The sequence below is a fragment of the Tenebrio molitor genome, chromosome Y (assembly GCF_963966145.1).
Source record: "Tenebrio molitor chromosome Y, icTenMoli1.1, whole genome shotgun sequence".
Taxonomy (NCBI): Eukaryota; Metazoa; Arthropoda; class Insecta; order Coleoptera; family Tenebrionidae; genus Tenebrio; species Tenebrio molitor.
The window spans coordinates 667,516-681,886 of NC_091056.1; positions in this window are offsets into that span (position 1 = coordinate 667,516).

Here is a 14,371-nt window from a genome sequence, read left to right on the forward strand (position 1 = left end):
GAAACTTGATTTCGTGTCAAATTATTATTATTATCATCAGCTGACAGCGAGGCATGCGCAGAAAATCAGGACTAGGTTGCGTTTTAGACGCTAGTGTCAGAGAATATCGAAACCAGAAGTTTCACTCGCGTCGGCACCTTTGAATTTTGTGAGTGTAAAAATTTGACCTTGCACCATTTTGTGAGAATAGAAATCAGAGACGTATTCAGGAAAATGTTTAAATTGACAGGCCCGTCCTTTTCATTTTTTCAAGTTAAAAAGACTACAAAAATTTGCATTATTAAAAATGCATGCATAATTTACTTGAATATTAAGAGACATATGTTAACTATAATGAATTGTTGTCACATGTCAGATCTGGTATGCTTTATTTGTATGTAGAGGAGGTAATAAAATACCAATACATTTAAAAATATAATTTATTGAGGGCTCCATATAATTAATTTGTTGCTTCCGGACGGATTCTTGAAGTTCCAATTTATAAATTTTAAAGTGTAAAAAACTCTAAGTCTTATAAATAAACAAATTAAATATTTCTTTGGAAAATTTTTGCAGGGATGTTCAAATTTTATATCTATAAGTATCTTATAGAGGTTATGTACTATTTTTAATTCAGAAGCGAAACGTTCAAAATTATTTTTAAATAATACTTCCATCATTGAAATATCTGTGGCGGTCGTGAAAAAGTAGGTAAGTCGAAAATGTTAATTTTTCAGGGCAATGATTCAAAATTCCACATCATTCCTAAAATCCTGTAATTAAATAGAAACTTCTTTCTACCTGTACTTCCTTTCAATATAAGTAAATTTTAAACTGTGAAAATCTGAATTATTTAACTCCATGATTTATTATTAAGGTGTAAACATCGTTAACTCATTTTTGAAATTATTTGACTTACCTACTTTTTCACGACCGCCACAGATATAATATACAAAATTGTCAGGGGGCATTTGCAAACTGCCAAAAGGTACCTCGCTTGTTTGGTAAGCCTTTAGGTAACAAAACAGAGATGAATCGTCCAAATCTTGGTACAGTTTGGCATATTCTTCACACACTGGACAAGAGTGTCGACCGAAACATTTTTTAATTAAAAGTCCACAAACATGTCTTGTAAAATTTTGCTCCAATATGTCGCTTCTTTGGTAGTTCGTATCTTCTACTATAAGTGTTGGTAACATAGTCGGCGATACAGAAGCTTGAATTGTCTCTTCTTCAAGCCGTGTAGCTGTTATTAAGTATCTTAAGTAGAAAATCATCTGTGTCCCCCTCACAATTTTCATTTCCCGAATTAAATAATCTTGTACAACAGATTTTTCTAAACCTTTTTTCGAACTGAATTGTTGTCGGATTTATGCAATTTCCATGTTGCTGCTTTATGGACCCAAATCAATTTTCCAAAGTGTTTGGTTTAATCTCCTGGTAAAGATATATTGAATATTTTCATTTTCTTGTAATACATTTTACAAGTGTAGGAATTTTAATTTTAACTTGGAAACCTTTAAAGCACTTTATCTTTGATATGCAATCAGACTGGCCAGAGAGCGCCTTAACATTTTAAAAAAATAAGCAGCAGTCTTTTAAAGAATCTACTTGGTATTATTCGGCTTTAAATGCCACATTATAGTTTTTTTGGGTGGTTTGTGCTTGCTGAATTTAAAACGTCGAATAAATTATCCATTCGTTCCACAAAGCTAGCAGTCCAAACTGCTGCTGCATCTAAATAGCCAAATCTGACGTACAAATTTAAATTATGTGCTACTGTTGCACTGAAAAGTTGTGAGGCTAATTTCACCTTCATTTTATCAAAATTGGTGGGAAATATATGCGCATCTGTGAGTTTTGGTGCGCCTCGCAACAGGTAGTGTTTGTCATGTTTATCAAATCAACAATATGTTGCCATGAAATCACCTTCTCTTCATACATAAAATTTAAGAAGATTATTTCTTAAATCAATATAACTTTCATAACTTCAAAAACAAAATACGGTGTAGCCGGAGTGATTTCCAAATGTCGTACTACTTCCATGTTGTTGGAACCCATGTCACAAATTAAGACATACAGTAATACCAATTCTTTTCAACTTTAGGACAGTTGCCTTGACACGCATTTCCAGTATTTCACTAGCACAAGAAGAATGTGAAAATTGATATACAAGTGGTTGGCTCCATTTTGAAAAAAATTAATTTGCTTTCAGAGATAATTCATTCATACATAAAACACACAATCTAGCTCTTTCAGGAAAATTTTGAATCTTCATTGAGAATCGTTCCCAGAGTTGGTTATTTTCAAGTCCAGATGAGACTTGTAAGTTTCTTATAAACCGACATAACGTCGACGGTGAAGGTAAACAGAATTTTTCTTTCATTTGCTTCTTATATAACTTGGATCTAGCAAAATAAAGTTGCAAACATTCCAACTTAAATTCTTAGCTGTATCTACGCACATGGAGTAATCTGTTACTTAACTGAAACTGGATACTTATAAATTTGGCCAGTTCTGGAGAACACATTTTAAAACACAATTCTTGAAATTGTTCTTTGGTACACGTTAATGGCTGTTCTCGCAAATTAATGTTTTCTACTCGCAAATGTTCATTTCCTCTTTTTAAGAGTTGCAGCTTTGATCGTAGCTTTTTTTTTCGGGGTATTGCTGATGTCAAACTCATGGGTGTCTGAGTACTACTGGGAGATGTTAATGACCCCTCAGCTGAAGAATCTAAGTCCGATTCCGCGGGAATAGTAACTGAAAGATCAGAAATGATATACTTATGAATAAACTTATGTACTAAAAATAAAGATTTAATTTACCACGTTCATATTGTTGTTCTCTCTGGACACTTTGCTCCAACTCAGATACTTCGACTTCCACCGTCTCCGTGTTTATAGGTAACTGTCACAATTTTTGTACTAGTGGTGACATAGAGTAGCTGTGTTCTAAAGATGAAGAAGATCCCTCTAATGTCGGAAATAGTGTGGGAACCGCATGCTTGTGCAGTCTGTTTTTCAAGTCATTTGACCTGTCAGCACAGGGGGGACTGCTGCTTGACGGTAATGAAGTTTGCAAAATTTGATTTTGCTTTGGTTCGATTGGTCTGTGTCTTTGTGTGCTTTTGATTTTGCAATTAAAAGCTTGGGTTTGATTAGTCCCGCATTCTTTCCATAGACATTAGAAAACGTTGTGCGGTTGTTAGTGGCGGTTGTGGTGATCGGAGATATGTCTTTTAGTATGGTTAGGTTAAAGCGAAAGGTTTTAAAATTAGGTATGATGTGTTTCAATAATTCCACTAATAAAAATCGATAACGAGTCCGAATAGGATTTCGAATAAGAATCAATTGGTGATTTTTTACTTCTCCATCACGAAGAAACAAGAAAATCGCCGGTTTTTTGCTTCTTTATCATGATGCGAGACAGAGCCGATTTTTTCGAAAATTAAACGTGATTCAATCGATCCTTGACTAGTCCAGTTAATAGAGACATGAAAATGGCTCCACCTTGCAAAAGGTACAGAAAAGTTTATACTTAGCAGGTATCTTCTATTAGGCATATTATTAATATTGCCGAGTTTGCGACATTGGGGGGTTGCCGCTCAACCCGCCATACTGGAGAATAGGGGTGGAAAATCACATTTCTGCGGTTATTTCATTATCCGTGCGAGATACGCCTATCTAAGTTATTATAGAAAATGTAGAGGGTACAATTCTCTACTTTTTTTGTTGTTTATGTTTTTTTGTCAGACCAATAGTTTCGTAGTTACAGCGTGTAGAAATCGAGAATTTCTATTGTTTTTGTACTTTTTATTCTTTTTCACACCACCACAGAGGTAGAGCAATAGGGTGCGTTTTTTTTTTAAGGTGGTGTCCCCAGTGGGCATAGTCCACGATGCAGGAGAAGTTTACTGTTTTACTCTTTTTGATCTCTTTGTAACGTAGATGGATCCAAATGATCTGGATCGATCGGTATAGATGAGCTGAATTCATCAGAGTTAATGAATTCGGGAATTCCTCTTGAGAATTTTCCTCTTGTTCCTCAGGGTCATCATCATCAGGATCATTTGTCGTTTACCTGTTTCATTAGTATACACGTTGGAGTCCGATATGCCCGTAGACGGACAAACAATAAATGCTCGATTTCTACAGGCTGTAACTACGAAACTATTGATCTGACAAAAAAAAAAACGTAAAGAACAAAAATTGTAGAGAATTGTATGTTGTAGCAGGTCAAATTGCCACTATTCGTTTTGGCCGGGGTAGGAGGCCAAGAGGTCCTACTTTTGCTCGCGGGACAATAAGATCGCTGTTCGAAAATCAGGAACTAGCAAGATAACGCACGGCACATGACGTCGCGACGCGCCCACCCTGCCGTAACCTTTTTCGGGACGCTCATTTCGAAATAATTCAGTTTGTTTGTGCCGTCAGTCAATTCATTTTCAGTTTATCGGTTCAGGGTTCATTTTTTGTTTATCGTTTCACTTTCAGTTTTCTTTCGGTTTTGCTTTCAGTTTCACTTTCGGTTTTCGTTTGTCTCTTTCGCGGTTTTCATTCAGAGTTTTCATTGTAGAGTCTTGGTGCCAGCCAGTTTTGGGGCGGCTGGAATCACACATGTTAGCCCCTAAATTTTAGGCTGAGGTGGCCTCACGCCTCTAGGCTGTCTAGCTGCGGCCTATCTGTTTATCGTTCGCTTTTTTCTTCTTTCTCCTTTCCTTTTCCTTCAATCCCTCTTCTTCTTCTTCTCAGCTCGGGTAACCGTACGGCAAAGTTAGTTCCGATTCCCTTTTGTTCCCGTGACTTGCCGGAAAGTTATCTTCTTCTCTTCTTTTCCCCAACCTCCTTCCTTCATCCTTGTGTGTTCACCCTTTTGAGATCCTGCGGGAAATAGCCGTCAACACCTATCGTGAATTACGCGTGGACTCACCGACACATTACCGCTTCAACATCTGAATTTTCCGATCGGTGATGTCCAACGTAAACAAACCGGCGCCATGATCGACCATCTGTCATTTAGCGCGCAAGTGTAGTACCGCCGGAAGTAGTCATCGGGATGCGCGGTCAGTACAATTACCGGGACGCCTTATCGCCCAACGGAATAAGGTCCAGATCTTTCGTGTTGATATCCTAGAGGCGGGGGTAACCAAAAAAACCCATCGCGAGCGGAAATGAGAGGACTCGGTCGGCGACCGCCGAGCGGGCGGCAGCTGCCGCAAGTCGCGAGTTGCGAATCACGTGCGTGGCGTTCGGGATCCGCAATCATCCCTGTGGGTGGATTGCCGAACGCCATGGCGCTTATCGTCCGGCGCTGCCAGCCTTCGGGGCCGTCGAGGAGCCCGAAGATTTACCGTTACCGTACCGCTTCCGTTACCGTTTTGCCGTGGTCGAGAAACCCCTCATCGTCTAGCGAGATAGAGGTAATTATTGTTCATTAGCGAATTCACTTCACTAACTTTCGTCTATTAGGGGTAGTTCGAGCCAGATTACCGTACCGTACCGCGAAGGAGAACCGGAAAGTCCTCCTTCGATTTATCGTGGAGCAACCCCTTTCAGCGGAAAGGTAATTACCAAATCGATTGAGTTTCGCAACACTAACGACAATTCGTTAGGGGTCGTTCTTTAGGGTGGTCGAGAGCCACATCGTTCGCAGGGGCGATCGTTCGTCGGACCACGCATCGTTTCGTTGGATATCGTTTCTTTAGGGACTAAGGAATATCGTCAAGGTCACGCCGTGACGCCGAAAAGGAACAGTACCGTACCGCAAGTCGAAAGGACGCAATCGAGGACACACCACGTTACCGGCATAAGATAAGTCGCACAATTTTATTGCGGAATCATAAGAATTTACGCCTCAAATTTCCCGCTTCTCAACATTTAGAACCGTCTCATACTTGTAAAATTTCATACTTCAAACATTTCAAATTTTTCACAAGATTTCACAAATTTCAAATTTTCAATTTTGCATTTCAATCATTTTTAGCAGTTCTTCTACTTTCAGAAAGTTTGCAAAGTTCACTTAGTCAAGTCAAATTTTCGGAACTCTTCCGACCGCAGTTTTTATGGCTTTTTTTTGTAAAACTATAATGTCAGGGTCACTGCCAGACATTTTTCAATCATAGAATCAAAGTTAATTTAACGTTGTAAATTTATAAAGCAGAAGACTGCGTTTCTTTTTCATTTCACACATGTAACAAATTGTTTCTTCTTTACATCGGAGTTGTTGTATTAATTTTAAGTTTATTCACAACAAAATAATCAGATAAGTTACAAGGTCACCTGTAAGGGAAAGCTTTCTTAATAAGACAAGAATAAGTGTAGTTAATAAGACCATTAATGTGAACTGGTTCGAAATTTCCATTTGAACAGAATTACGTAGAAAGACGTTTGCTAATTCCACGGACCAGTGCACACTTAAGTAAGCACTTCTTATCTCCTGGACTGTTGGCCCAAAAGCTGAATAAACCAGTTACTTAATTCCCAAGGAATTAGCTTTTTCATTTGTCTTGTCTCCGAAGTATCAGAGAATACTGAGCACTTGTCCCGGCAGCTGGACAAGCTTAACAACCAGCTCAAAAAATAGCTGCCTGGCACCCATTTTCCATTTCCTTACTCACGCCCTCTGCCCCGAAAAACCCCCTGAGAGCCCGGAGCAGTCACTGGCCACTTTTTGGTCACATTTTTTGTAATTAGTTAGATATACGTATCTCGCACGGATAATGAAATAATCACAGACGTTCCAGAATCTCAAGATCAAGACGAACAAATACCTGAAATCAATGAATTTCTCTTTTGACAAACGCCAGATGATCTTGTAGTGGAGTAACGTTAGGTTTTTATTTCGGAACCGGTAGCAAGAGCTCGGATTTGAACGAAATTTTTTTAATGTGTTATAAATAAAACATATTAAAACCTTTATAGGTTAAAAATTGCCGCTCATTGTTTGTTTCATTAATTTATTGTTTATTTATAAGAACTGAAATTTTCCAGTTAGAAATCGTTATTTTCGTAAGAAAAATACTAGAGAACAATATAGAATGACTTTAGGAAGAGTATATTGTTATATTGAAACTTGTTTGGAATTAATTGTATGTGGGAAAAGAAGAACAATAGGCAGATGTTCGGTAGCCCGGTGTTGACCGGCTCAGATAGAAACACGTTCAGTTTGTCTTCTAGAGTCGCATAGTTAGCATTTTTTGAAGAAAATACATAATTGTTTTTAATGGTTTTTGAGAAAAAAGTGTTTAGTAATACCATGCGATCGAAAATAAAAAAAATCAAGAGGTCCGTGAGTAATACGCTTCAGTTGGCAACATGTAAAAATGTAATTCAAATGACATCAGATGCCATTACAATGAAGAACTGTCATTATTAATTATTGACTATTAAAATTGCTATTGCAATATGTTCACTTCAGAGCAAAAAATTTCATTGTCCAGTGTTACTTCAGAAACGGCGAATCGTCCTATTCAACACCTCTAGTTTTCGAGGAATTTCAACAAAAGTTTCCGGATTTTCCAGGCACTTACAGTGGAGAGTAAAAAAAAAACAGACATAATTTTTGACATAACAGTCATAAGTGTGAAACCGCCCTTCCAACATGTAAACTTATTTAGACTGATTGTGACAGTTTAGTCAATAACTGTGCTACAATCGTGTCAAAAATAAATTACTCTCTAGGATTTAGGGATATTCGATACTAGGTTGCCATAAATTTGGTTAGGTTGGGGGCTATGTAGTTTCTGGTGGCAGACAAAAGATATCTCAAAAATGTAAGGCTGTGGCTAATTCCTTGTCACAGTTGCAAATTAATGACTAATGCCTCGCTAAGTGATAGATGATTTTTCGTTTCACAATCAATTTTGGTTTCTGTCGGCATATTTAATTGAACTTTATCCCTCAATTCATAGTAACCAACCTTAGGCATTCAAAATTACTTCTAAAAATTCTAGTTACACAACATGAAAAACGTTATTTCTCTAAAAGTTCGAAATATAGGGAGTAATTTATTTTTGACAAGGTAGTAGGTCCGTCTGATCAATTCTTCAAATGTTCCAGTTGTCATAAACTGTCACATTGACAATAAAGAATGGATTGTATTGAATTTTTGAAAATGTCACAATTTTGATGTCCGTTTTTTTTACTCCCAACTGTACCAACAACTTGCCTTGATTATTTTGTTTTTCCATGCCTTAAAAACAACGTGTTCAAAAATAGGCCACTGTAATTACCCACCATCAACAATTTTAGATGAAAATGACATAGAAGAGGATGAAACCGGGGAAAATATTTAATTTTTATAATACATTCTTAATAAATTTTTACTTTCAGCATCTCTTGTATATTTTTTACCAATACCCGTCACAATGATCGTTTGAAGAGTTCTACTCACTTTGAATTTTAAGTAATTCATTGTCTTAGATTTTTTTTTTTTGTATCATGTATTGGTAGGTGCTATTTAAGTTATTCTTTGCCAAAGAATATCCGACAAACAAAACATTAAACACAGGAAATAAGATTTTAATGAAAAATGATAAAAGCTATTTTTTAGAGAAAAAAATTATGTTATAAAAAATTGTCAAAATTTGAACAGTATTTTGAATTAGTATCTCGTATTGTCAAATTAAAAATTTTAACACGTAAAACAACCGACAAAAGCACAACATGAAGTAGCGCAAACTTTTCAATAATTTATTTAAACAAAACAATTCGGTTGCCATGGTGACCATAGCACTCCCGATCTTTGAAAATATCCCAATTTAACATTATAAAAAAAATAAGCACAAATATAATTTCAAAATTATTTATTAAAGAAATCATAATGAGTCGCTTTTTATGCCGGTGAGTGTATTTCCCACAATGAGCGTCAATTTTTAACCTATAAAAGTTTTAGTATTTTGTATTCATGACATAAAAAAATAAATTATTACAATCGGAACTCTTGCTACCGGTTCCAAAATAAAGCCGTATTTTTGTCTATCGTTACTCCACTATTGATGATGATGATGATGACCCTGTTCAAGCGTATGGACATGTCTGCGTTGTTGCCAGGTTTCAATTCTGGCTTTTTTAAAACAACATGAAATATATTATAAAATGTTTATCCAGATTTGTGTATAATTGGTTGCATAGCAACTCACAATGCATTGATCCATTTTTAAAACTGAACATTGTGAATAGTGGCGTCAAGGAAGCTGAAAAATCGCTAAAACTTCTTAATTCTCAAGAACAGCTCCAATTGTTATGATTTTTTTAAATGTTTGTTTTTATATTTTATTTGAAATCAGAAACATTTTGGTTGGGGCACATAAATATTTATATTGTTTAAACAATAATCTATTAATGGAAAAAATTCAACTTTTCACGAGATTTATTGAAACTTTGAATAGTAATGGGACTTTAAGGGCCAGTTTGCAGAAGCGAAATTAAGTTAATCATTATCAAATGCGAGATTAACTGAACACGTGATCAGATTGAACCAATAGAACTTTCAGATTCATGAGTTAAAATTTAATTCGAATTAAATATTTAATTCTCTTTCTACAGGGTGACTGACGAAAATCCTTTGACGATGTATCTTACTTATTCTTTATCCGATGAATTTGAAGACATATTGGCCATGCCTAAAAACTGTCTCACTTCATTTTTATTTTTTGGTTCGCGGAATTGCTTGATGGCTTCCACGCACTTTGGGTCTGGTTTTATACCTTCGTCACTGACTACATATCCGAGATATGATGTTTCCGTTGCTTGCAATATACACTTTTCTTTGTTCAACGTTAGCCCATTTTCTTCTATGTGCCGTAACACATCAGGATGTACTTGCACCTGTTCACTCTTCAATTTGTATTTCATAAAGTTCTTTTTGGAACACTTCTGGAGCTGATGTCATTCCAAAGAGAATTCTTTTATACTTATATCTTCCAAATGGTGAAATAAATGTCGTTAGTTTTTGGGAATTTTTCTCCAAATTAATTTGCCAGAATCCGCTAGAGAAGCCGAGTTTGCTAAAAAATTTAGCGTCTTGTAGTTTTGACAATGTTTCATCGACCGACGGTAATTGGAATTTTTTACGCTTCACGTACGCGTTGAGTTCTGTAAAATCCGCGCACACGCGCACTTTTCCGTTTTTCTTACTCGCGATCACCATCGGCGAACACCACTCCGTTGGCTCTTCGATCTTCTTGATTAGGCCTTCTTGCTCCATTCGTTTAATTTCTTTTTCTACTTCTTTGAGTAACGGAAACGGTACCCGTCTTGGAGCACTTACTTGAACGGGATCTGCGTTTTCTTTTAACTTTATTTCGTATTCGTACTCTTTTAAATTTCCTATTCCGTGAAACAATTTCGGGTATTTCTTGAAGACTTCTTGTTCCAATTCTTGTGTCTGAATTTGACTAATGTGTTTCTGTATCTGCAGACGATTTTCTTTCCACTTCACAATTCGAAGTTGCTCTAAAGCTGGTCGTCCCAACAAATTTTCTTTGTTGCTTACTACATAACCGTTTATGCCTTCTGTTTTTCTTGTAACCTTGACTGGTAAGCGTATTTGACCCCAAAATTTTAGTTGTCGATGACCTTCCCCTGGTCCTTCCAAGACTGCATTGTTTTTTTCCAATTTTATTTATTTTTTTTCTTAATTTCATGTTGTAGTCCTCGAGCGAGATTATTGTCTCATCTGCGCCGGTGTCTATTTTGAAACGGAGGTCTTCATTTGAAATTTTTAAATCGACGTGATATGGTTTATTTGCATGTACACTATTAACACTTCTGACCTGCATAAAAGTGTATTCAGACTCTTCTGATTGCGCTGCACTATCTGCGTCGACTGTATTTATTTTTCTTGTACGACCGAACTTGGCGAAATGTCCGACAAGTTTACACTTCCTGCATTTTAACTGTTTCGCTGGACATTTTTCTCGATCATGCCTGGGCTTCGCACCACATCTTGAACATTCATTGGTTTTTTCATTGTGCTGCCTCTGATCGCTCTCCATTTTTTTGTTTTCCCACTTTCGTGGCTGGTTACTGTAGTTTTTTCTACTCACTTGATCCACTCTGTTATTTTGTTCCCGTAGTTCTCGATTTTCGTTTTTGATTCTCTCTGCCTGAGTAATTTTCTCAATTGCTTTTTGTAGGGATAAGTCACAATCTAACTGCAGTTTCTGATAATTTGGTATCTCTTATGCCTAGTTGCGACTCTAAAAATGAGGTTACCCTCGCGCCCATGTGCAGAAGCAAGGTGTTGATTTGACTTTGTTTGGTTTCTGCGTCTTGTTTTGTGCTTTTCGGTAACGTTCGAAATGCGTTATCCACGACTTCCAATCGTCTTTGATGAATGTGAATTTTTCTGGGGCTGGGACCGAGTTGTGTTTCCCTCTGTTGTGCTGCCTGTGGAGGCCGTTGGTTTTGCAGCTGTGGCAACGCTTGTTGCATTTCTTCTAGTTGTTTGCGGAGTTCCGCCATTGCTCGGGAATTTTCCAGATACACCCGCACAACACTGTTTTCACTTTTCACCGTACAATTCACTTGAAATTGCACTACTACACGTACTTTCACGTATTTAAACTGTTGCGCCCGTATCCTGGATTTGACGCCGCTATTTCTTTTTAACCTGACACCATGTCTTATAGTTATTTAATTAATGAGAGCGTATGTTTAACTCATGCTTTATTCAGCCATCATGATACACTACTTTCTTGCCAACGTAACCTGGTTATCGTAGGGTTGCCAACTTAACATATTTTCTAACCCTACTACAGCTCATAACCTCAATAAAGAGAAAGTGTCATGATTAATCTTATTCGCCAAGCTACTTGGATTACTAACATTTCGAATTAAACAAAAGATCAAGTTCTACGAGTTTCTTGTATTTTGGGTTGCATACAACGAAAGTTTCATTGGAAGCATCGGAAGTCTCGTGAATAATCCTGTACATACAGCGTGTTATTGAAATGCGTTAGGAAAATTTAAACGGTGATGGAACTCATCAAAACAAATTACTTTTCTATTTACCATTTTTTCGGAAACTCAAATTTATGCTCGAATTTATTTTCACCGTATTCCGTGTCATCGAGTCGTTTATGGATGGGACGGTGAAAGAACAACGGCTTCGTACGATAAACGTTAACGCAAAAAAAGTAAATACGACAAAAATCCAGGCGGATAGGTCTTGCAAAAACTTACTGACACAATTTAGTCACGTCCTTCACCTGAATGCGGCCGTGTTTACAATTTATTAAAAAGTGAATTTCCGGTAATTATCGTTAAAAATGGTGCAGTACACTAATCCGGAGTTAACAGACATGGTGCTCATCTACCGGGAAGCTTTATCAAATGCTGAGGCAACCAGGCGTTTGTATGTGGATACATGAAGAGATTTCCCGGTCGCCAAATTCCCTGTCCACGTACCTTTGTGAATGCTGTCCAGCATTTAAGGGATTATGGTACTTTTAGAACCGAATGTTAGTTGCCGACGACTTGCATTACGAATTGACGTTTCCAGTTTTATAATTTGGAGAACGCTGCACGAACAGGGATTACATCCTTATCATCTTCAACGCGTCCAACACTTAAAATCAGAAGATCCACCACGTCGAATTGCGGCTTCTTCAGTCGGTCGTAATTGACCAGTTTTATCGCCAGCTCGTTCACCGGACTTAAACCCTTGTGACTTTTTTAATGGGGCCATTTAAAACAGATTGTGCATGAGACTCCAGTTAACACCGAGGCAATTCGAAAAAATTCTGACATCTTGATGAGAACTCAAGTTTCTGTGGCTCAAAGGGCACACAAGAGCTTGCATCGATTACGGAGGGCGTCATTTCGAACATTTAATTTAAGACCAATCCCTACTGTGGCATTGGTGCAGTAAAACATGCGTTCAAAGTCCCATTAAAATAGCCATTTGTGTTAATTATTGCAATCAAAATATGATATATTCAGAAAGATAAAACTTAAATCTTTGTCTCTCTAGTGTTGTTTAAAAAAAAAAAAATATTTTGAAAGTTGTTTTACGTCTTGAAGTTGTACATTTTTCTGTATATTTGACCTAAAATTTGTGATGGACATAAACCAAAAATGCAAATTTCAACACTAGAGAGATATAGTTTAATGTTTTATCTTGCAACAAAAAAAAATATAGACAAAAAAAAATTAAATTGCACCAAATTTTAATAGGACTTCGAGACCATTGCAAACAGTAAAATTGTCTCTACTACGTGCTGCCGCCTGGCGTTTAGTTTAACAATTTCAAATGCCCGCCTGTTATGTACACTCAAAATAAAAGTTTGACTCTGGGGGTAGTTGTGCCTCGAGCATTACTACACCAAGAAACAAAGATGATCTTATTCATTATAGGTACATTGATCATAATAGCGTTATGTGATATTTTTAAGAAAATCGCTCGGACAGGTCGATTTTATTTCGAAAAATGCCATCCTGTGATGTGCAATTTGTTTAAATGACGTCATTGATTTTTGCGCAATGACGTCAAGACGTCATCACAAATTTTTTTTTAATGACAACCCCACTTTTATTCTCTTTCTGTTAGACCTTCTTACTGCGTTAACGATCAATGAAAAAATTGGTACCTTACGTAACCATTTTTTTTTGAGACAACAAGAACAAATAAACATTAACAATAAAATTCAACGCAAATGCTGAAATTACCCCCCGCCAACCATTTGGCACTCACCGACACGAATGCAGACTGTCAGGGCTGATTTGTTCCATTTCAGCGGGAAGGCTATATAAATATCTATAGTAGATTCATTTTTGTAATGACAAACTAAAGTTACTACATTTAGTAACTTTTGTCTTGTGAACACATCTTTTTACCGCGAATTTGGGCTTTTAAAAAGTTAGATTATGGGTCACGTCATTTGTTCTTGTGTCAGTTTGGTCCGTGATATAATATATTCCAATCAAAATCTTCAAACTCCTTCCATAAAACATCGAAAACATTTCGAACAAACTGCGTTGCGCCAGTTGGAAAAACAATTAGGAGTCAAAATTTTAGAATGCGTTATGTTCATTGATGAAGAATTCTAATTTCTTGGGGCTACACCAGACGGACTAATAGATAATCATACCTTAGTTCGGCATTCAATATGAAGATAGAAGAGGCAATCGAGAGAAAAAAATTAACTTTTGGAATAAAAATGATCACAGCATAAACAAGAAACATGCTTGGTATTACCAAATTCAGGGTCAGTTACATGTAACCAAAAGAAAAACATGTAAACTAGGCAAAAATGAATAGGGAATTTTTCGTTTTTTGAATTTTTTATAAATACAGTCTAAAATTTGTAATTAAATGTGTTAGAAATATATTAATATACAGGGAGATTCTGAAATAAGTTTGGAAAAAAAATGTGGGGTATCCTTGA